At 37.5% G+C, this 21,901-nt stretch overlaps 1 long non-coding RNA gene across 1 annotated transcript; it reads left to right on the top strand.

Moving 5' to 3' along the window:
• Nucleotides 1-5,482: 5,482 nt before the first annotated feature.
• On the top strand, nt 5,483-7,735 carry LOC149378834 (uncharacterized). Its single transcript, XR_016294302.1, has 3 exons — nt 5,483-5,827; nt 6,289-6,496; nt 7,494-7,735. It is a non-coding gene; the product is annotated as an uncharacterized LOC149378834 (long non-coding RNA).
• Nucleotides 7,736-21,901: the final 14,166 nt, after the last annotated feature.

The following is a 21,901-nucleotide window of genomic DNA, read 5'->3' as shown; positions in this document are numbered from 1 at the left end:
AACACTTATTGAAATCTCATCACCAATTATTGAAATATAGTCAACAAGTATTGAAATCTGATTAACAATTATTGAAATCTGGTTAACTGTTATAGAAATCTGGTTAAAATTTATTGAAATCTGGTCAATAGTTATTGAAATATGGTCAACAACTATTGAAATTTGATTAACTGTTATTGAAATTTGGTCAACAACTATTGAGATCTGGTTAGCTGTTATTGAAATCTAGTTAACTGTTATTAAAAACGGTTATTTATGAAAATAGAAGGTTCACCGGCTAATATTAAAAAGAAAGTTACGAAAACAGTTATTTTTACTATTTCCATTATATAATATATCTCTAATTTTAAAATTTTGCTTTAGGCTTATGTTTGGTTAGGCCTGTCGTTTCTATGCATAATATTCCACACGATCATATATTAATATTAAGAAATATTGGTATGCATGCATTGTCAAAATATTCGGCCTAAACACTTGAAGTTTTTATTAAAAATGTTTGGGACCAACCTAGCATGCTAATTCAATATAATTTATATCAACTGACACATCATAGTATCTGATCAAACTAATAAATATACCAAATTAATTATTGAAAGAAAAATTTAATTGAAATCTCAACCGAAATTAAAAAAATTGCATGTTGATCAATAATAGCTATGATATATTTGGTGTAATGTTATATCACGTCCCAACTTGGGCACCCATCGTCGGAATGCCAAATTTTTAATATGTTGTTTTTATCAAGAATTCTGACAAAGTTGATTAAATAATTTCTTTACATGAATAGAACCATTCTTTTCCGTATCAATTATAATACACGACTTAGCAACTCATTCATTGTTAATATTATAATACTAAGGGGACAAATTTAAATAATAGAAGTTCAAGTTGGGCAAATTTAAATAAGTCATATAAATTTAAGTTAAAAACATAAAAATTTGATAAACAAATTTAAGATAAAATTTACAATTTTAAAAATTTAGGGGGCATTTGTGTCCCCTAATCCCCATGTGGCTTCGTACACAGACACACAACAATATTTCTTTTCGAAATGTAACGAGCATATCTAACAAGAGCAACTCTAATATAAAAGATAAATTGTTTAAGCGGTTTTTTTGTTAGCATTGATATAGACCAGGAAACTAATGATATTTTTCATTATTTATTGATTTATTATAGAGTAAAAAGTAAGGGGAAATTATCTAAAATAAGAGTGTTTTGGGGGACATATCCAAATTCTTATTATTTTAAAAAATTTATCAAATTAAGACTATCCCACTTAACCTCATATGCGCTATTACTTTCTATCCATTAGTAACTTATTTTTCAATTTTTTTTTCATTTTCATTTTCTCTCGAAAACCGTTCAACTTCTCCATTTCTTTCTTTTTCATTTCTCTCTGTACTTCTCCAGTTTTCTTCTCCAAATTCCCGACTGACTTTTCTATTTCTCTCTCTTCTTCTCCACTTTTCTTCTTCAGTTTTCCGACCCACATTTCCTTTCGCTAAAAGAACCCCATCTCCTTTCGCCAAAAGACCCCCATTTCCTTTCCCCAATTTTCAGAACCCAAACCTCGCCATTTCTCAGACATTTCTTTATCCATTTCCGAACTCGACCACCATATCCTAAATCTTGCCGGCGGAGTTGTTTATTTTCACCTAAATGACGAAAACTCGCCTTCCCAAAAACATGCAAACCCTAAAAACCTGACGCAGACCCAATTGGTAGAATCATCAACACGTTGGGTTACAAGATCGCCGCTGAATAAGCGACCACCTGAAACGAAGAAGGTTGGCATTGTAAGTTCAAAGTTATCCATGTCAAAGCGCAAATCGGGTCGAGTGTCAAAGCCATCACCTGGAAAACGTTAGCAACCCCAGAGTGAACACACAAGCAATGATGATGGTACAACGTATAAGATAGAGCATCGCCAAAGCATGGTAAGGAATTTTTGGTGATGGATGGTTTTTTTTTAAATGGTGATACACAAGTTTTAGTGACATTTCTGTAACTAAATCTCTAAAGATTTGAGGCTTTAGTTACATGCTAGAGATTTGGTTACAAACGTGTCACTAGATCTATAAATATTTGAAGCTTCAGTTACATGTTACATACAAAGTGATACTCTTTGTATCTGATTTTTAGTGACACTTATGTCACTAGTTTCTTGAAGTGTTTTCCTTTTAGTTATAGTGTTGTCACTAAATGTTAGAATGTCGCTAGATAAATAATTGATTGATTGTGATTTATATGTTCATACATGGCAGTTATACGTGACCGAAAAGTCCATCGGCGAATACAATTTCAATTTTCACGGGAACGTGGATAACTTCGCAGAACAATGTGGAATGAAGAAAGAGGAATTAGCATTGTTCAAGGAGTCGTGAATTGGACGATTTATGTCTATACCTACGATCACACGGTCCTTAAAGCTCATAAACAACCTTATGTTGCGAACCGAGTACTTTGAGGGAGAACCCCATTCTTCCGACACACTTCTAATCGAGATCGGCGGAACTCCGAGGGAGTTCACGGAGTTGCATTTCCCCAATGTAGCCTGATTGAAGCTGTACGAGGAGTACAACTTCAAGGAGATGGAGTATACTCACGTTCGTGAAAAAAGCCTCTTTGTCGAGACGTTCCAGAAAAGGGGCATTTGCCTCACGGGACAATATACGTGCTTTGATTGAGTCAAGCAAGGACTGGGAGGATGATGAAAAGCATATTAGCTTCCTTCTTCTCCACTTCTTGTACAACGTGCTTCTTTCGGGCCAAGCAACACTGCTTTGCCAACTACCTCATACATAAAGATGCTTGATGACACTGAGACCTTTAACAACTTTTCTTGGGAAAATGTTGAGTGTGATTACTTCATAGCGGGAGTAAAGTCATTCGTGACGATAGACAAGAGCAAGCTGGGAGCATCTCCTGGGATTTTTACACCCGCTCCAGGTGTGGGCGTATAAGTGCATCCTAAAACTTCACGAGAAAGGTTTGTGTACTGTATTCAATGCGGGTGCCTCTCCCTTGATTTTCAAGTTGTCTTCAAATTAGAAAGTGTCTAAGTTGGCCATCCAAGCAATCCGGCTTTACGAGGTGGAATTCAGAGAAGTTGGAAGTGATCTGACGCCTGTGAAGTATGTCGGTGGATATGTAACTGCTACATTTTATTCATAACATGTTTGTAACTACAACAAAGTAAATACTGACTTTATTGTCCCTAAGTTATTTAAATTAGTGACAAATATGTTGTTGGAATTGATCTAGGGTTAAGAAAAGATTTAACGCTTCAAGCAAGCGACATAATTTAAAAATTTTCTTTTAATAAAGTAAAACGTTTTTACTAACCTAGACAAAGAGCAAGTACATATAAATTAAAACTATTAAAGAGCATTATTTATTTACTAACATTTGTGAAGCTTGAACGTTGAGTAGGAAGGTTGAAACGTTCGTCTCCCCAATCAGCTTGCCTTTCTTCTTTCCTCGGGAACTCGAGCAACCAAGAAAGTTTCTATCACAAGAATCACTCGAGAAAGAAAGGAATTAGTGTGTAGGCACTTTTAAACACGACAACTCAAGAACAAGTCTTAGAGTCGAAGAGCTAAAACACTAGGTCAAATGTGGACCTAGGTGCCAAAACAAAAACGAAACAAAACTAGAGAGAGAAAGGGGAGGGGCGGCCACAAGTTTTAGAGAGAGAGTCTCTCAATCTCTAACTTATGTGGGATGAGAAAATGAGAGAAATGATGCCTCTATTTATAGGAGAAGGATTACCCTCAAAAGGTAGTTTCCTCTTTTCCATAGAATATCACATATTCATGAGCAAATCTTATTTCCTCTTTTTCTACTTCATGGACATCCAAGTTAGTCTTCATGACACCTTGGATTTGTTTCCTCATTTGCTTTCTCCTTAGTTGGCCGAAATCCTCTTTCCTTGTAGAGGAAATTTGTTTCCTCTTTTTCTTTTGACAAGTATCATCATACATCAATGCACAAAATAATCTATCTTTTTTCTAGCTATGTTGGGCAGCCAAGAGCATCTAGAAGGAGCTTCTAGATGTTTTTTCATTTGTTTATGAAAACATAAGAAAGACCCATTAAGAATTTTCAAGTAAAATTTTATGAAATGAAATTAATCCACAAGGCCCAATAAACTTGTTATGGCCGAGTGATAATATGTCATCATATGACAATGTCAAAAAAATTTATTGACATTCATTTTATCATATGTCTAAAAAGACAAAATTACCCTTTTGACAATTTTCGTAAAACTTGTCTCGTTCTTGTTTTGACTTAGCTTCTAGTTTAACTATTCCTACTCGATATTATTTGTGACAGTGACATGCATCCAAATGAACAAAGCTTGACCTAAACTACTTGGACTCAAAAGTTCACAAACCTTTCCCAAGTTTAGCTTAATGTCAACTGACTCCACTAAAGAGTTGACACTGAGAATCTCTCGGTTCAAATGAATTTAATTTCTACTCAAGAATTCAACTAAATTTTGATGAGTGGATCCACTGAATATTATCTATGTTTACCCTTCATGAATATCATCAGCTAGTCGGGATTTACAAAATTACCATTTTACCCTTCTAGCTGTTATTTCCTCAACTCCTTTGTCGTTTGTGAATAAGTTAGAAATAATGTATTGAAGATGATCTAACAAGTCACATTGATTCATCCAAAAGAGTCATGACTCAATTTGGACACTCGTCAGTTCATTTATTCAAATTCCAAGGAACAAAGCATGTGGTGATACACATTGCATTTTAGCAATCTTGTACATGAATTCCATATCTATGAGAACTTCACAAATTTAGTCATGACATCTTCATAACATAGTACTTCACCAATAGGTCCTGTTAAGAATCACATAGTGAATCCGAACTCTGACTTTCTCAAATGAGAATACGTAAGCTATGAAATAACATGTCTCATTTCAAGATTGAGGTAAGCATGATTGTAATGTATAAACGTTTGTAAACGCTCGACTTGTGAATTTGAATAAAATGGACGAGTTTTAATTCAAATTCTTGTTGCATATGAGACGTCCTTAGATTATAAATATCTTGGGAAATGATAATATTTAAGGTCGATGAAATTTTGAAATGAGAATATTCGAGTAATTCAATATTATTATTCGGAACATACTCGGAGATTTAAAAAAATCTTGAGAGTAAAAATAAATTCCGGAATCCCTTAAATATATTCAAGATAACGGGAAATAATAATAATTTTCTCGGTTATTTTTCAAGATTATTTTTAATTAATTAGTGACAGAATTGAGAGATTTTATTATAAAAAGGACTTATGTGCAACATTTTGAAGGACGAGATTGAAAGAAAAAGAGGGAAAGAGGGTCGTTTTAAGAGAATCGTGTCAAAGTTTGAGTGGACCGCTTGTACCACGTGGCACAATGTGAGAGTGCCACGTAGCCTTTTTAATCCACTCTCCCCCTCTTTTTTTTTCGGCCACCTCATTCTTTCCCTTTCTCTTTCTTTTCTCTCTTTTCTTCTTCTTTTCTTTTCTTCTTCTCTTCTTCTTCCTGTGTCTCTCGCGCAAGAACCAGACAAAGGAAAAAAAAAATTCGGCCCCCTTGTCTCCATTGATACCGAGCTTCATCATCACCATCACCCACATAACTCTTCTCATCTCTTCTTCTCTCCTCTCCTTCGCGCGCTATCACCCTCGCCGAGCCTCCATCGCGCGCGCTCCGGGCCGAAGAAGAACGACGCCGCCAAGGACCGCTGTGACGCCGGAGCAAGAAGGAAGACGTCGGGGTAGAGGGAAAGCTCACCCAAGACGCCTAATATCACGATTTGCGGTAGAGATTTCTCTCTTTGGATTTGATTTCGTGGTTAGGGTTCTTGGGTTGATTTGGGGGTTTTTGGGTCCGAGTGAAATTGATGAAATTGTTTGTTTTGGTTGGTTCTTGGAGCTTCATTTATGATGATGTTTTTAGGGGTTTTCTGAATTGTTTGGTTGGTATAGTTTTGGCCGTGAAGCTTGTTTTGGCTAGGTTGGCCGTGTGACTTGGTTGAGCCGTATGTTTGATAGTTGTTCGTGAGTAATAATTTTGGCTGGTTCGGTCTGATTATGTTGTGATAATTTCTGAGCCTCGGGTTGTTGATTTTGGTGATCGTTATTGTGATAGGACGGTTCCGGTTAATTGGATTTGTGTTAAGTTCGCTTGAATTGGTTTTGGGTTCGGGTTTTGAGGTTTGAAAACGGGATTTGGTTTAGTAGAGTTGGAATTTAAGATGTTAACGCGTCGTTGGGTTCCAGGTTTGAATTACAGATCTTGACGGACGAACGTGAACCAGACGAGTCAAGAGCGACAAGATCAGTTTCTGAAGATATCAAGCGAAAAAGTTATCGAAATAAAGCTCGATTAACTCTTCTTTCGACGTTTCGACAAGTGCCAAGTGTCTCGAAGAACGTGTGAAGCAGGACATCTTCGGGAATCGTCGAGCTTTCCGTCGAACAATTCAAGGTAAGTGAGGAGACATAATTCAACTACTTACCAAGGGTATAACCCTGTTTGTTTGTGCATTTTCTTGCTAGTAAACAAGAGTAGGTGAAAGCCTAAAATGAATGAACTCGAAAGTTAAGGCTTCGGCCACTCTTGCTTGAAAACTTAGCTCGGGTTCGCCCGTTAGGTTCAAACGCTAACTTGAACCAGCCACATTTGCTTTGTGTTTAGTTAGACTCTCTTCTAACTCTAGGAAGTAGATTAGAATCGAGAGGGCGGAAGAGCAATAGACTCTCAAATTCAATCGAGAGTAGAGAGTTCGAAAGTCACATTTCGAGCTTTCAACTTAAAACACTTAACGAGCCTCAAAGGGAAACAATAATTTCTTTCGGGGTTTATCCTGTTACGCTCTTCCGTATATAAGTTTAACGTGTACGCTGCTAGCTACAGTGTACCCAAACTTTAATTAACTCATGTCGGTGGTACTCACAAGTCCACGACTTGTGCTTGGCGGGCCATGCCGGTCCGTGCGCCGAGTACTCGAAGCAATGGGTGAAGGTCGCGCATCGCGAGCTCATTGTTAGCTGGAAGACTCACCGGAGGCTGCCTTGAGCGCCCCGGGGCGTAGTGGGTGAAGGTCGCGATTCGCAAGCTCACTATGCCAGAGACCAGCGGTGCTGACGTCGTGATGAAGAAAGTACCACTAGTGGATCCCAGACAGGTGTTAAAACTTAGATCAGCTGAGCACTGCTGCTCGAAGTCTGAAGCTGGTCTCTAGTCGGACCAAAGGTTATAGCAGTGAGGAGTGTATAACCTTGCGAGACGGCAAGTATGTAGATAGAGTGTGACGTCACGCGTCAGTCATGCTCTAGTCCTAGAATCTAGCTGCATCTAGCGATCATTCTGCATTCTTATGTGTTTGTTTGCACGTCACATGACATTAGTCATTTTACTTTATAGATAGACTCCCACTTACTGAGTCAATCGACTCATAGTTTTATGACCCTTGGTAATGTAGATAAGGGAAAAGCTCGTAAGCGGGAAACGAGATTGAAGACCGAGACCGAGCGCGTATCGCCTTGACCTATGAGCTATGGGGGTTTCTCAATCGGGGGTTAGTATCTTCTGATAAAACGTTCCGGAACATATTTGTATAGGAGTCGCTATAAGACTCTAAGTTATAAAAGCAAAAAATTTCCCCGAATTTTCGCAAACTATTTTATTATATAATCTTATGAGATATTATGTTTAATTTATATGTTTATATTATGAGTTATGTATAGATTTGAGCCGATCAGTCGCGGCTTGTGGGCGAGCCGTCGCTCACGATTCGTGACAATGATGCAATTCAGTTCTATTGTTTCGTACTTTGATGTAGCCTTCTATTACCTCCGAAAGAAGGGTTTCTTCGGGGTTCTCGCGCATCCGTTAAACACTGCAAACACCTACTTTAGCATTACACTGGAAGCCCTATATAGAAAATGGGCTGAACTTGAGGACATGAACACTTACGACTGGACCAAGCGATGTGGAATGGTGACGACCATAGTTTGTTAGAAACCCAACAAAAAAGCCTTACGGCCATGGGTCAAGGCTCAGACTATTTACATTCCGATAAATGTCAACAACAATCCCTGGCTTCTTGTCATGGTTTCTATTCGAGGAAGGACCTTCACGTTGTACAACTCTTTGCGGTGCGACGTAAAGTAGGTGGATCCGGTGATCAGCAAGATGACACATTTGATCTAGGTCATCTTGTGCAAAAGAGTTTATGATAGTCGTTCCAAAGAATATCCTAGCTCCAAACCGTTCAAAGTAGTCCACGCGGGATTTATGCCAAGCGAATGGGTAATATTTTCTCGAAATAATTTAAATTTAAACCATTCTCCTCACAAAGTTTGTTCGTGGCAGTGGCGATTGCGGTATGTTTTCTTCAAAACAGTGGAATTTCTGGCCCATGGCCTGCCTTTGACCGAATTGAAGCAAGGGCACATGGAGATTTACATGAAGAAGTAGTGTATGCAACTGTATAGACACGGTGTCATCAAAGCTGCTAACAAATGCCAGTTCGACGTTGAAGAAGAAGTAGAGTACTAGTAGTTGTTCATGTAGTATTTGTGTATATTTTGAAGCTTCTTTATGTTTATATGTTTATGTAGTTATTGTACCTATTTTGGAACTGCTTTATATTTATGTGTTTACGTAGTATTTGGGGCTATTTTGGAATAGTAACCAACTTGGAATATTTTGAATTATATATATATCTATATTTTCCCATATACTTTCAGGTTTAGTGATTTACTTTGAGCTAGTTACAAACATGTCACTAGTCACGCATGAATTAGTGACACGCATGTCACTAATCTCATAAAATTAGTTAGAAACATGTCACTAATTCCAGTAGATTAGTGATCCCAGCAAATTAGTGGCATGCATGTCACTAATCCCAGCAAATTAGTTAGAAACATGTCACTAATTCCAGTAGATTAGTGACATGCATGTAACTAATCTCAGCGAATTAGTGACATGCATGTCACTAATCCCACCAAATTCGTTATGTCACTATTAACGATGGGGACTACCTACAAACATGTCACTAATTCCTGAAAATGAGTTACGAACATGTCACTAGTTACGCTAAAATGAATGACAAGCATGATACTAATTTCAAAAAATTACTCACTAATTAATACCAACCACTTAGTTACTTAAGTGTAACTAATTCTAGCATGTCATTAAACTAACAGGGCCTAGGCCTATAGATCTCCCAACCCAACAAGCCAAAAAAGCCCCTATTCTCCAAAAGAACTATTTAAATATTGATTTATTAGGGTAGACAACCCACAAAACGATCTCACAATGGAACCAAAGCCTCTGACGACGAGAGAAACTCCGAAGATAAGTATGTATATTTTCGAAACCTCTTCATCGGGAATTTCAAGGTAAAGGCTCAAACAACTCGACGCTAAACTCACCGATGCTGAATTCAACGAGTATGTCGACAATAATGCGGGTTGGGGGAATAGAGGTCCCATTTTGATTGTTGCCTCTGTGCTAGAAGAATCGTTTGGCGAGAACTGGGAGGCTTATTTGAAGGCCAGAGGAGCTGTTGTGGAAGTCCCGAAGACTGGTGACAGAGTTTTTGTCCCGAAGCCATGAAATGATATTCTCGGGATATTGTACTTCTAAGTATTTCTTTGGTTCTTCTAATGATCTTCTACTACTTACGACTCCTTATTGTTCTTTTTAATGATATTGTACTACTATCGCAATCAGTTATAAACATGTCACTATTTCTGTATAAATTAGTTATATTTGTATCACTCATCACAACTTCATTGAAAAAGAAGGGTGAATAATTCCAATTCACATGTTAGGTGGAGAATTTCATCAATTAAATCAATATTAGTGACCTAAAGTCGATTAGTGACAAACATGTCACTAATGTAAGTTGATTAGTGACAAACATGTCAACTATTCAAGTACATTAGTGACATGTTTGTCACTAATCAACAATTACATCCAAGACGAAGTCCTCACTACTGCGAAGAAATTAGTTAGGAGCATCGCCAAAAAGTTAGTGAAGTATTTATGATATTTATAGTAAAATTTAATTCCTATCTAAATGTTAGGTTTAAACTTTATATCAATTAATGCAATATTAAATATGCATTAATAAACTATTAAAGTTGGTGGGGGCATTTGATAACAATTAATGCATAATTAAATGGCGGATTTAGTTACGTTGATCAGGGCGTTTAATACCAATTAATTATGACACATTGAAGGAATTAGGTGGAGTTAGTGACAAACATGTCACAAACCCCAGTACATTAGCGACATCTGTGTCACTAATCACGATTGCAAAAAAAAAAAAAAACACTTGTCGCTACTCAAAGGAATGACTTGCGAAAATAATAAATGTCTTGATTTAAGTAAATAATGAAATACATGTCTGAATAATAGAAATTGTAACTAATAATAGAAAATAAAATTATAATGGACGCCGAACTGACAACGAAGCCATATCCCCTTCCCATTTAGAGGGCATCATATTCTTCTTGGGTCTGCGAACGGTACAGTTGTAACATCTTGGTTCGCTGACCTTAATCTATTTGACGTCTTCGGGGATTCTCCATGACTCTTTGTTGCCGTATGGATGAATTATACATGTATAACTGGATAACCAATTTTCTGTGGTATAGTACGTTGAATTATAATCCTCAACAATAAAGTTTCGATAGCGACAATCTGCAATTTCATGGGGGTATATGAAGTTATCAACTTGAAACACATAACAACTAAATGTCTTATGGTATAAGTTGACAGCACATTGTAGTCCTTATTTGTCAATGACCTCGAATTCGTACACGGAGGAGGGACGAACCTGTACAGCTAACGAAATACATCATTAGTGATTGAATAAATTATGCATATTAGATACTAGCTTGTCACTATTATAGATAAAAACTTGTCACTAAAGTGGTTACTTCTCACTATTGAAGTTACTGAATTGTCACTAAAGAAATGCTTGTCAATGTTGTAGAAACTTACTTGTCACTAATGTGGTTACTTGTCACTATTGTAGAAACTAACTTCTGACTAAAGTGGTTACTTGACACTATTGTAAAAACTAAGTTGTCACTAAAGGGGTTACAAAATTAGTACCTCCATTAAAGAAGCGTTGCCAATGTAACTGACCAGGTTGTCGTTCTCCTTAACGGAAAGGAACGTCATGGTTTTAGAGGCTAGTTGCCTCCGTTTAAAAAAAACCATTTTGTCATTCTCTCGCTCAAGAAATCAATGATCTTCAAAATCGGGAACTCCCGAGCTTTGACAAGGACAAAGTTGAGAGACTCGACCTTGTTTGATGTCATAATAGAGTACCTTTTCTCATTGAAATGAGAGTAGCCCACTTTACGGGGCCGACATCCTGAAGATAGGCTCGGACTACTGGGTTCTCAACCATCAATCATGAGCATAAACGTTTCCCAGTCAGCTTTCATGTACGCGTTTGTAGCAGCAGAGAATTTCCACTTCACTTCTTTTGTCAAATCTTTGAACTTATTTATCACATTTTTCAGTAGATGGAACATGCAATATCCGTGTGCAGATCGAGTAAATACCTTTTTGACGGCACGTTTGATTCCCTTGTTTCTATCGGACACAATGACTTGATGTTCCTTCTCTCCAATTGCTTCTCTTAACTTCGTCAAGAAGTATACCCAGCCGTACGTGGTCTCCGAATCTCCCACACCAAATGCTAGGGGGAAAATCGTCTCGTTTGCGACCATCGCACATGCGAAAAAGAGAGTATCTTTAAAATAATTATTCTCGTTGATGATAATTACTGAACAACAATACTTCCATCCTTGTTTCCAGGAGCTAAGAGATATAAAAACTATTTGAAATATCGGGCCCGCACACTAGTGACAATGTCGAGTGAAGGCCCTGGATTTGACGTCTCCATCATGTACTTCACAGAAGGCAAATTGGCGAAAGATTCTTTCTCGGTGCCATATAACAACTCTAGTGTACTTCTCCAAGCTTTTTTATACTTCACTTCCACTCGATAATTCTTCTGCATGTGAGCCATGATATCCATCGGCCTCCAAGGTGACTATGCGGGATATCTTTGCTTGTCCTTCATAAAAATCCATATCAAAGTACACGTAGCCTAAAACTGTTTTCCTTGTCTGAACTACGTCGAACATATATGAACATAATCGAACCTGAAAGAATCAAATACACTGATGTTAGTGACAATGATCAAAATTATAGTGACAAACATGTCACTATTGACTTTGCCGAGGTGACAAACATGACACTATTGACTTTATAAGAGTGACAAACATGTCACTATTGACTAAATAAGTGATTTTATTGACAAGTTTGTAACTAATCAAAGAAATGAGTTAAGTGACAGAATTACCTCCAAATCTGAAATATGCCCGTTTGCCTCATCCTAACTGCTCGAATAGCCCACATACACGAAGTATCACGACAAACCACATGGATATACGTTTTAGTAGAGCTTATTGTCTTGTACGTGAAATAATTGAGGACTGCAAACATGCTCAAATGCATTTGCAATGCTTTTTTGTTGCCATACATTCCTCCTTTATAAATAATTGTATGGGAATTAATATCCATGAACTCAACAGATGTGGAATTCATATTCGTTGATATACTCCGTGCTTCAGAAGTAGGAGTGCTCTCACTTGATTCACCAAAAGAAAAAGATGGAGGGGACTCACTCCCGCTTGTAAAAGAATCAGTGTCGTGCTCATTACCCATCTCATGTACAGGAGATGGTATGGCCGGTACTTCTGCATGTGGGACTTGTGTAGGTGGGACTTTTAGAGGTTCACTTTTGGCACCACCACTCTCACCTGTGTTCGGAGTTGAACCAACGCGTGCAATGTAGGGCTCTGTGGCCCATGGAAAAATCTCCAAAACCAGGGATAATTTTCTAGTATCCGGTTTGTGTTTCCGAATATGCAAATAACACGCCAAACTCATGTCAAACTCAATTGTTACTAGTTTTACCGTCCCTTCAATCTCGTATTCAACCTTGAGCCTATGAGTTTCTGGATTCAACTTTCCCTCCGAACCCGAAAACAATAACTTCACAAATTCCTCGTAGTTTATCGTCGATGGTATGACGAGTTCATGTGTAACACCAGCCTCGTAATAACCATCTCCGAGCCACACACCGCTATACTTGACGAAGGTAAAAATATCTCATTTCATCACTGCACATTAAGAACCACAAGCACATTTTATTTTATTGACAGATTAGTCACTACAACATTGTTGATCGACTTAGTTAGTGACGAAGGTGCCACTAAATTGGAAGAATTCACACAGTATAGTGACAAACGTTTCACTAATAACGAATCCCATAATCTGTTTGAAGATTTATTGACAAAGGTGTCACTAAATTAAAAACACAAACAGTATAGTGGCAAAATTGTCACTAAACCTGCAAACGAAACCCATAATCTGTTTGAAGATTTAGTGACATTTTTGTCACAATATCTGTTCTTTGTAACATATTTGTGACAAAAATGTCACGAAATCTTCAATTGGATTCTGGGTTTCGTTTAAAGAAAATGAAACCCGGAATTCAATTTCTATTTTTCAAGCTTATATCAAGTCGGGGATGATGCAGATCTGGTTGAAATACTTAACTAACATAAAATTGAACAGATCTAAGATGGGCGAATAGGACAGGACAGATACGTGGAGTATGGAAACGCTGGTGACAAAAGCTTTAGTTTTCCAGCCGCGCTAAGCCTATGTCGGGGTTACAGGTTTTGGGCAGGCGTGTTTTCCTGGAGAGAGAAGAAGGTGGTGAGGTGAGATGTGTGGAGGGAGAAAAAAAGAATTTTTAGTGGGTGGGAATATGTGTGTGTGAAAATATATGTAATTAATGATACAACTTGAAGTACAAATGGGTAAAATTTTATTCTCTTTCCTTTGACTGAGACTAGGGTTTTGTTGACTACTCCTAGTTCGGTAAATTTTTCAAAATAGTAGAAATTTGGAAATGTGCTCTTAAACACTCCTAGTTAAGAAAATGTCTTAAAAGTAAGAAAATTTTAGGGGTTTTGGCACCACTAGGACTAATTATGCGGTACTTTACCATTCTTGTAAAAATTAAAAATTTACCAGACTACGAGTAGTCAAAGAAAGAAGAACCCGAGTCAAAGGAGAGGTAATATATTTTTCCTATTCTAACCTCACTTTGTATACTTAATTACATTTCATTTAATTTTCTAACAACTTCAATCAAATCTCATAACTTTCCACCAAAACCATTTAAAAAAATTCTTTTTTTCTCTCTCCTTAAAAGATAAAACATATTTTCTTTTTTCTTACCTACATTAATAAATACCCAAAATTTGGACCAATCGCAACTTCCATAAAAGAATCTTCTTCTCTCTCCTCTTTATACTTTTCTCTCTCCTCCTCTGTCATTCCCACGTTTTCGTAATCCCTCCAATTCTCTTATTCATCCTTCTTTCTCTCTCTTCTTCCATAGTTCTCTCTATTCTTATTTACGTATCTATTTAATTTATTTTTTCCTTACGTACTTTATTTTTTCTTCGTTTTTAAGCTAGAAATATATATAAAAAAAGAAATTTTAAATTAAAAAAAAAAGTATGGGTTCTTTTTGAAGATATACTGACAAACTTGTCACTAAACTAAAAAGAGTTTGAATTAGTGACAAACTTGTCACTATTTCTTCAAACATAATCTAAGTTTCTTTTGAAGAGGAGAAACGCCCAAGACAGTGCATATTCTATAAATATGGGATTGAGGCTTGAGAATTTTCGACCAACATAGGCTTCTTCCACACTTGGAATTTCACCCACTCCCTCTCCTTAGTTGGACGTTTTTCCTTGTTGCGAAAATTCGCGCACGCAAGCGTACGTGGTCGCAATAATAATAAATCGTAAGAACGAATCGATCTCGCGAGGACTAGTAAATTGAAGATTCGGTAACACGAGTTTCGAAGAGAACCCAAGAGAGTTGTAGAAGTGATTTCCAATCACTAACAAGAAATTAAAATAAATAAATAAGAAAAACAAGCAAACAAAAGGTGCTTAAACTGATAGAGAGAAGTAGGACCACAACTTCACGAGTTCAAACATGGTTGGGATTCATGGACTTAGGCACAATTATTCTTGCTTAAATTTACTACTCGTACTCATGTCAATTATTTCATTAAATCTGTCTCGAGCTTCTAACGACCTAAACCTAGGCCGAAGTTTTATCTCTCGATCTCAAGCCATAAGAAACACGGAAAGCATTATAACACAAAGGTACTCATACGAGTCGATAACAGCTTAGCTATATCTAGCCTAGGAATGTATTACCGTAATTCAAATCAAGCACTCTAACAACCTAATCTTTTTCAAGCATCAAGCTGAATTCAAGAACGAGTATGAAGTCGCGAATCTCAAACAAGCATTAAGCACATATTTGAATTAAATAAAGCAACGAACAAGAACAATCAATCAATATATTATAAGGACCCCATCACCGATCATGAACATGCTCCACCACGGGCCTATGGAAATTTAGTGCATGGTGAAACAATGAACGAAAAGAAAAGAGTAGGAAAACATGAATGAAACAATAAACATCTTCATTAAAATAAAAAATAAAAACTGGAGTTCAAGAGATTAAAGGAAGAAGAAAAAATTGTGATTGTCGAGAGTAACAGCGCTCTAATCTCTATCTCTCCAAACTCTCCAAAAACATAAAACAAAACCTGAAAAAAGAAGAATGATGTTTGATTTAGGTTACAAAGGTGTTTTTAACTCTGAATGATGTACTTTCAAAGTCATCTCAGCCTTCCAATTAAATCCAAAGGTCAAAATATTCCAAAAAAAACGTCAATTTCGTATTCCAAGAATTCGGAGGAGCGCGGCGCTCGATGGTCGATGCGCGGCGCGTGGACCAAGTTTCAGCTTATGCACGCTCCGTGCGTAAGACTTTGTAAGTTTTCTCGATTGATTTTCTAGTCTGCGCGGCGCGCGGTCTCGAAGTCGGATCTCCCCCGGCGTGTGAGGTGGTGCACACGGCGCTCGGAGTCGTGAATTTTTTACTATTGCTTTTTTACTCTGTTTCAACCGTTTCGTCTCCAAATCACGTCATTTTTCCATGTAATTGACTGTAGACACTCTAATGCTCCTTTGAACCTGAAACTAATAAAAAAACAGACTAATAACCATCAAAACACCCGAGGACTCATCGATTTTTGATTCGGGAGATAGGACTTTTACGCGTGATTAACACACATATCATCATTTCATCCCGAGTGTGAGAAATTCGTTGATACCACTTCTAAAAAAAAAATTATTCGGACACCTTGTTGGAATGATTAGTGAGGAAGAGTTGGCCCACACATACTTGTTCATCCGAAGAACGTCTCGGAAGACTTGGGGTCGATCCGTAAATGAAAAATGTGAGGATCTCGAAGACCTTGAAAATTGGCGACCGGCGTGGAAATTCAAATAACGGGATTTCATGTGAGTAAATTATAATCCCTATATTGAGAATGTTCTGATTAGTTTTTATAGTAGCTCTTCGATATGTTTAATTAAAATAGAAACTAGATCTGTTATTAGTGTTTTCATATAATTTAAATCGTTTAGGAGTCTTTATTTCCCATTATTGAATCACGATTAATTTATAACATTAGTGACATTAACGACAGTAAATCCAGCGATTTAGTGACAATAATGATAGTAAATCCAGTGATTTAGTGAGAAGAATATGTTACTAAATCCATAAAGTTCAGAAATTCACTCGTCATAACTTATGATCATCAATACAAATATCACATTCTTTTGGTATTTAAGACTCATTTCATAATTAATTCTCTAGAATTGGTTACAAGTTTGTAACTAATTATCTAGAATCAGTTATAAGTTAGTTACTAATTACAGTGAATTAGTTACAAATTTGTCACTACATACACTTTAAATAGTAACATGATTGTAACGTAAACTTACCGAAATGAGCAGAATCTTCTTGTTCGGTTCAGTTATGAATCTACATATATCCAACGACTTGTAAATTAAATCAATAAGTTTATGATGGTCGACCATAAAGTATCAATGTTGTCACTAATATAACATAAGCTTAAAAAAGACAATGTTGTCACTAAAACTCCTTCATTTAGTGACAACATTGTCACTAAACCTATAATTTAGCGATAATGTTGTAACTAACCCTAAGAATTGGAGACAAAATCTGACTAATAAGTAACAACATTGATACTAAATTCAGTCATATTAAACAAAAACTTTATCGCTAAATCACTGAACTAATTTTCTGGAGTTAGTGACAGGTTTGTCACTAAATTACTGATATTAGTTACAATTTGGTAACTAATTATCTGGAATTAGTGACAAGTTTGTCACTAAATCACTGGAATTAGTGATAAATTTGTAACCGATTTCACGAATTTAGTGACAAGTTTGTAGCTAATACTCTAGCTTTAGTGATTTAGCAAAAAATAAATAAATAAATAAATAAATAACTTTACTTTTAAGAATTTGCAACTAAATCCATTTGTGCTTATTTATTTATTTACATGGAGTGATGGCATTTTTATTATTATTAGTGCACTAAAATCAGTGACAGCTTTGTCTGTCACTAATTAAGACAACATTTTCACTAAATCACTTGATTTAGTGACAAAGTTGTGACTAATTCACAGGATTTAGTTACAATTTTGTCACTAATTCAACACTACTGTCAGTGAGTTAGTGTCAATTTTGTCATAAACATGATAAAATTGTCTCTAAATGAAATTAGAATATTGTGTATACAATCGAATTCATTTTCCTAAAACGATATCAGATTGTACTAAATTCATCTTCATTTTCTGTTTCAATAGCTACCAAATTACAGAGCACTGAACTCGACTAAAAAAAGACCACAAAAATTCAAACAGTTGTTTTGAGAGCGTTAATGTGTGCCTTAACAGTCTACTCCAAAGAAAATATACATGTCCTTGATGTTTTTTCTCTGCAAGTTCAATAAAATAAAATAAAATCCCAGGAGGCGTTTTTCATAGACTGTACATTCTGAGGCTGTCAATTCTGCTTCATAAGTCATAACACTAGAAAATTGACAATAAATAGCTCAAGAACTACAAATGTTTTTATCAAAAGAAAACATTGCAAACTGTCTTTCTCGATGAAGTTAACTGCAAAACAGCAAGAGCATTCCTGGTAGACTTGTCTTTGGATCATCTTTGAGATCTTGAAGAGTAGAGAAACAACCTCTGACGCTCATTTTCCTCTTCATTTTATCAATTTCTTCTTGGCATGTCACAAATCACACTTACTTGTTACCGAAATCAGCATTATAGTGAGATCTAGATTCAAGTTTCTTTGCTTCATTCAGCTTCGTTACAGCTGCCAAATGATCATATCAGAAGATGGGTTATTAAGGGAGAGAGTTATGGAACATCCAAGTAAAACAATCAAGATGATAGTTTAATTGCTCAAAAAATAGTCACAGAACTAAATCATACTTCCAGATGGAGCAAATATTAGGTGAAAAAAAAGACTACTGTCGTCGGTCGTTCTAAAAAAACCCAAAACATTAACTTTCGCGCGACTTGCACGAAATTTTGAACTCTACAGGCCTGACGGGCCGGGTCACTCAAAAAACCCACCTAGGTCCACAGACGGCAAAGGCCTATCCAAAACGGCCCGAAAAGTCCAATCCCAAGCTCCCACATGGAGCATGAATTTTCCATCACACGCTCCTCAAAAGAGCGTGCGCACGGCGCGGAAAGCACCTGGCATGCCGCGCGTAGCACTCTTGCTCACTGCTGCCCGCCCCAAATTTGCCTCGCGCGCCCGAAATCCGTGGCCCGCTCCCCGAGGTGCGTCCGGAGGCCCTCCTAAGCCTTTTCATTCACTATAAATACCCCCTCTCATTTAGGGGAAGAGAGACATTGATTCCTCTCCAAGACTACTCGCTCTCAAAGTTCTGAAACGTTGTCGGAGGCTTTCTGAATAAAATTTCCTCTGATCGAGCGCTTAATCTAGCGCACAAGCTGCACATAGGGTTTTATACTAAAAATCCCCTACGCTTCCCACGCAGAAGCTGCGTATGGGATTTTCTACTGAAAATCTCATACGCGTCCAACGCACAAAGCTGCGTCCAGAATTCTCCACTGAGAATCTCCTACGTCTCCTAAGAGAGAAAATACGCATTCTCTCTCGGGTCACTCGATCTTAGAGTCCCGAGACATCGCCGAGGACCCCTCCGTGATCTGTCTCCTCTGTCGAGCACGCCCTCCAGGCTCCGCGCCTCACATATAGCATATACGAATGCTTTGAACTACGTTCTAACTTGATCCCGCAACACGGGTACGTAGGCAGCTCACAAGAAACATCCTGCCGATTGGAAAGCATGAAAGAATCTAGACGAGAAGTATCCAGATTTTGGTGTAGAGCCGAGGAATGTTCGACTTGAACTTGTTGCCGATTGATACGAACCATGCCAACAATGTGACGGTGACCCGGAACCAATGTTGGTTCCTTCGCAAACCAGGATCTCAAGTTCGATAACTCTGCGACCCAACGCTTAGAGAGACGCAAACCTTGGAATAATGAGGACGCCACAAACGAATGTGTAAGTTCGCTTGATAAGTCAGGGATGAACGTCACAAGGAGTACCTTGATAATTTTAGAAGTTTCTTCAAGAAACAAAGAGAATTCTCTCACTTTTTTTTTTTTTTTATCAAAAACGTAGTCTGCATTTCTCATTAATGAAACATCCTTAAATAAGGAAAATACAAAGCAAATTCGGAGTTCCTTGTTGCCCTAACTTAAATGCGCCTAGAAGACATTATTTAGGCCTAATAACATTAAAATTAGAAGGCTAACTTAATACCTAACACATATGGGCTTCATTAGACATAATAAAAGCCCAAAAACACTTTAAAAAGACACCAACTTAACCCATTCTTTTTTGCTACGAAAATAACAAATATATAACTCAAACAATAATAACTACACTGAGTCTTCTTCAATAACAGCTTAAATAATCAGAATTAGCTCTTGCTTTCCTCTTCATTGATTCTCATTTTCCTTGCTCTCGTCTTTGTATTTCTTCCATTCATTTTTCGATTAAGCCATGAAACTCTTATTTGAAGTCTTGGACTATTGAATTCGGAATTGGCTCCTTGAAGCGCCTTTGTTTCTTTGCAAGTGGGATCACATCACCGATGATCTCAATCGTTTTGGGGAAATAAGCTTGGTATATATAGCATGTGGCTGGTGGTATTGACCACGTACAATTTGTCACCATGGCTTCGCCTAAAGTCCGAGTACTTGATGTTGATGCTCTTGATTCCGGGCCCGAAGTTGCCAAGAAAAGACATCGATGTGTTTTTGCAGCCGCTCATTGAGGATCTGAAAGAGTTATGGGAAACAGGCGTCCGATTGCGAGACGGGGCCGAGAACAATGAAGTATTCCAATTGCGGGCCGTACTTCTTTGGATGAAACAACTCGAAGTATTGGTCTAGCTTATTGATACGTTCCCGATTTCAATACGACTACATCTTATTTTTTACGTTTACCAAAAAAATCACGTGCTCAAAAAAATATATTTTTTTTTAGCACGCGATTTTTGGGTCCAAGTGTTTGCGATCCTTCCTTGCTTCAAATGGAACGAATAGAGATAGAATCATACCGATTCCCTAAATGCCTTTCTGGATATTCATAACTTTCCAGCAAATGACAATTTATCAGGATGATGTGGATATGGGTATCTTGCGTGCCCCATGTGCACCAAAGACATGCATGCGTTTCCCGTTAGAAGCAGAGTCGTGTGTTACCATCATCGTAAATGCATGCCAGATTCTCATCGGATGAGAAAGTGCAGCGGTCACTACAAAATGCGCGTCGAGAAAAATAGGACTCTAAAGAAGTTGATAGCGATTCAGATAATCGAACAACTAAAAAATAATCTGATACGACACCGGGAAAACACTCTCAGGGGCCGAAATATAGCGAGGCGAGAGCAAACTAAACTTGACCATGAAAAGCATTTTCTACTAGTTTCCGTACTTGTTAGAGTTGATGTTGAATTGCAACTTGGATGTGAAGCACATATAGAAGAATATGTGTGAAAACCTGCTCGGGACTTTGCTTAGTATAGACGGGAAGCATAAGGACACCGTGAAAGCGAGGTGGGATTTGGAAGACTTGAACATCAAGACTACTTTATACTTAGAGAAGTGTGGAAATATGTGGTTTAAACCGCAAGCTACATATGTTTTGACACGAAAGCAGAGGAAGGAGTTTACTGAATTTCTCAAGTCTGTGAAGTTCCTCGACTGACTCGCTAGAAATTTGAAGTAAAATGTCACTGCTGATGGAAAAGATGACGGAGTTGAGGACTCATGACCTTCACGTGATCTTGAAAAGGTTGTTGGCTATGGGTATCGGTCCTTATGTCCCGAAGTAAATTCAGGAGACCATCGCAGAGCTGGGCAACTATTTTAAGCTCATATGCTTAAGAATCTTACGAGTGGATGATCTCGAGAAAGCGCAAGTTGTGATCATTGAAATCTTGTGTAAGCTGGAAATCATATTTCTTCTTGCATTTTTCATGATCATGGTTCATATGGCGATGCATCAACCTAAGAAAGTTCTTGAAGATGGTTTTGTGCAGATGAAATGGATGTACGCATTCGAGAGATACCTAGAAACGTTACATCATTTCGTGAGAAAGAGAGCTAAACCAGAGGGCTCTATCGCCGAGGCCTACATTGTAGAAGAAGCTTTGGCGTTTGTCACAATGTATTTCGAAGATGCCTCGAATGAATTTGTTCGAGCCCGTGAGCTCTCTGTTTTTCAGTCAAAGAAGTGTGTGTCCTA

Source organism: Urtica dioica, chromosome 12 (assembly GCF_054948205.1).
Source record: "Urtica dioica subsp. dioica isolate 48M chromosome 12, U.dioica_male_clone48M_v1_H2, whole genome shotgun sequence".
Taxonomy (NCBI): domain Eukaryota; kingdom Viridiplantae; phylum Streptophyta; class Magnoliopsida; order Rosales; family Urticaceae; genus Urtica; species Urtica dioica.
This window is presented reverse-complemented; position numbering and strand designations above follow the sequence as displayed.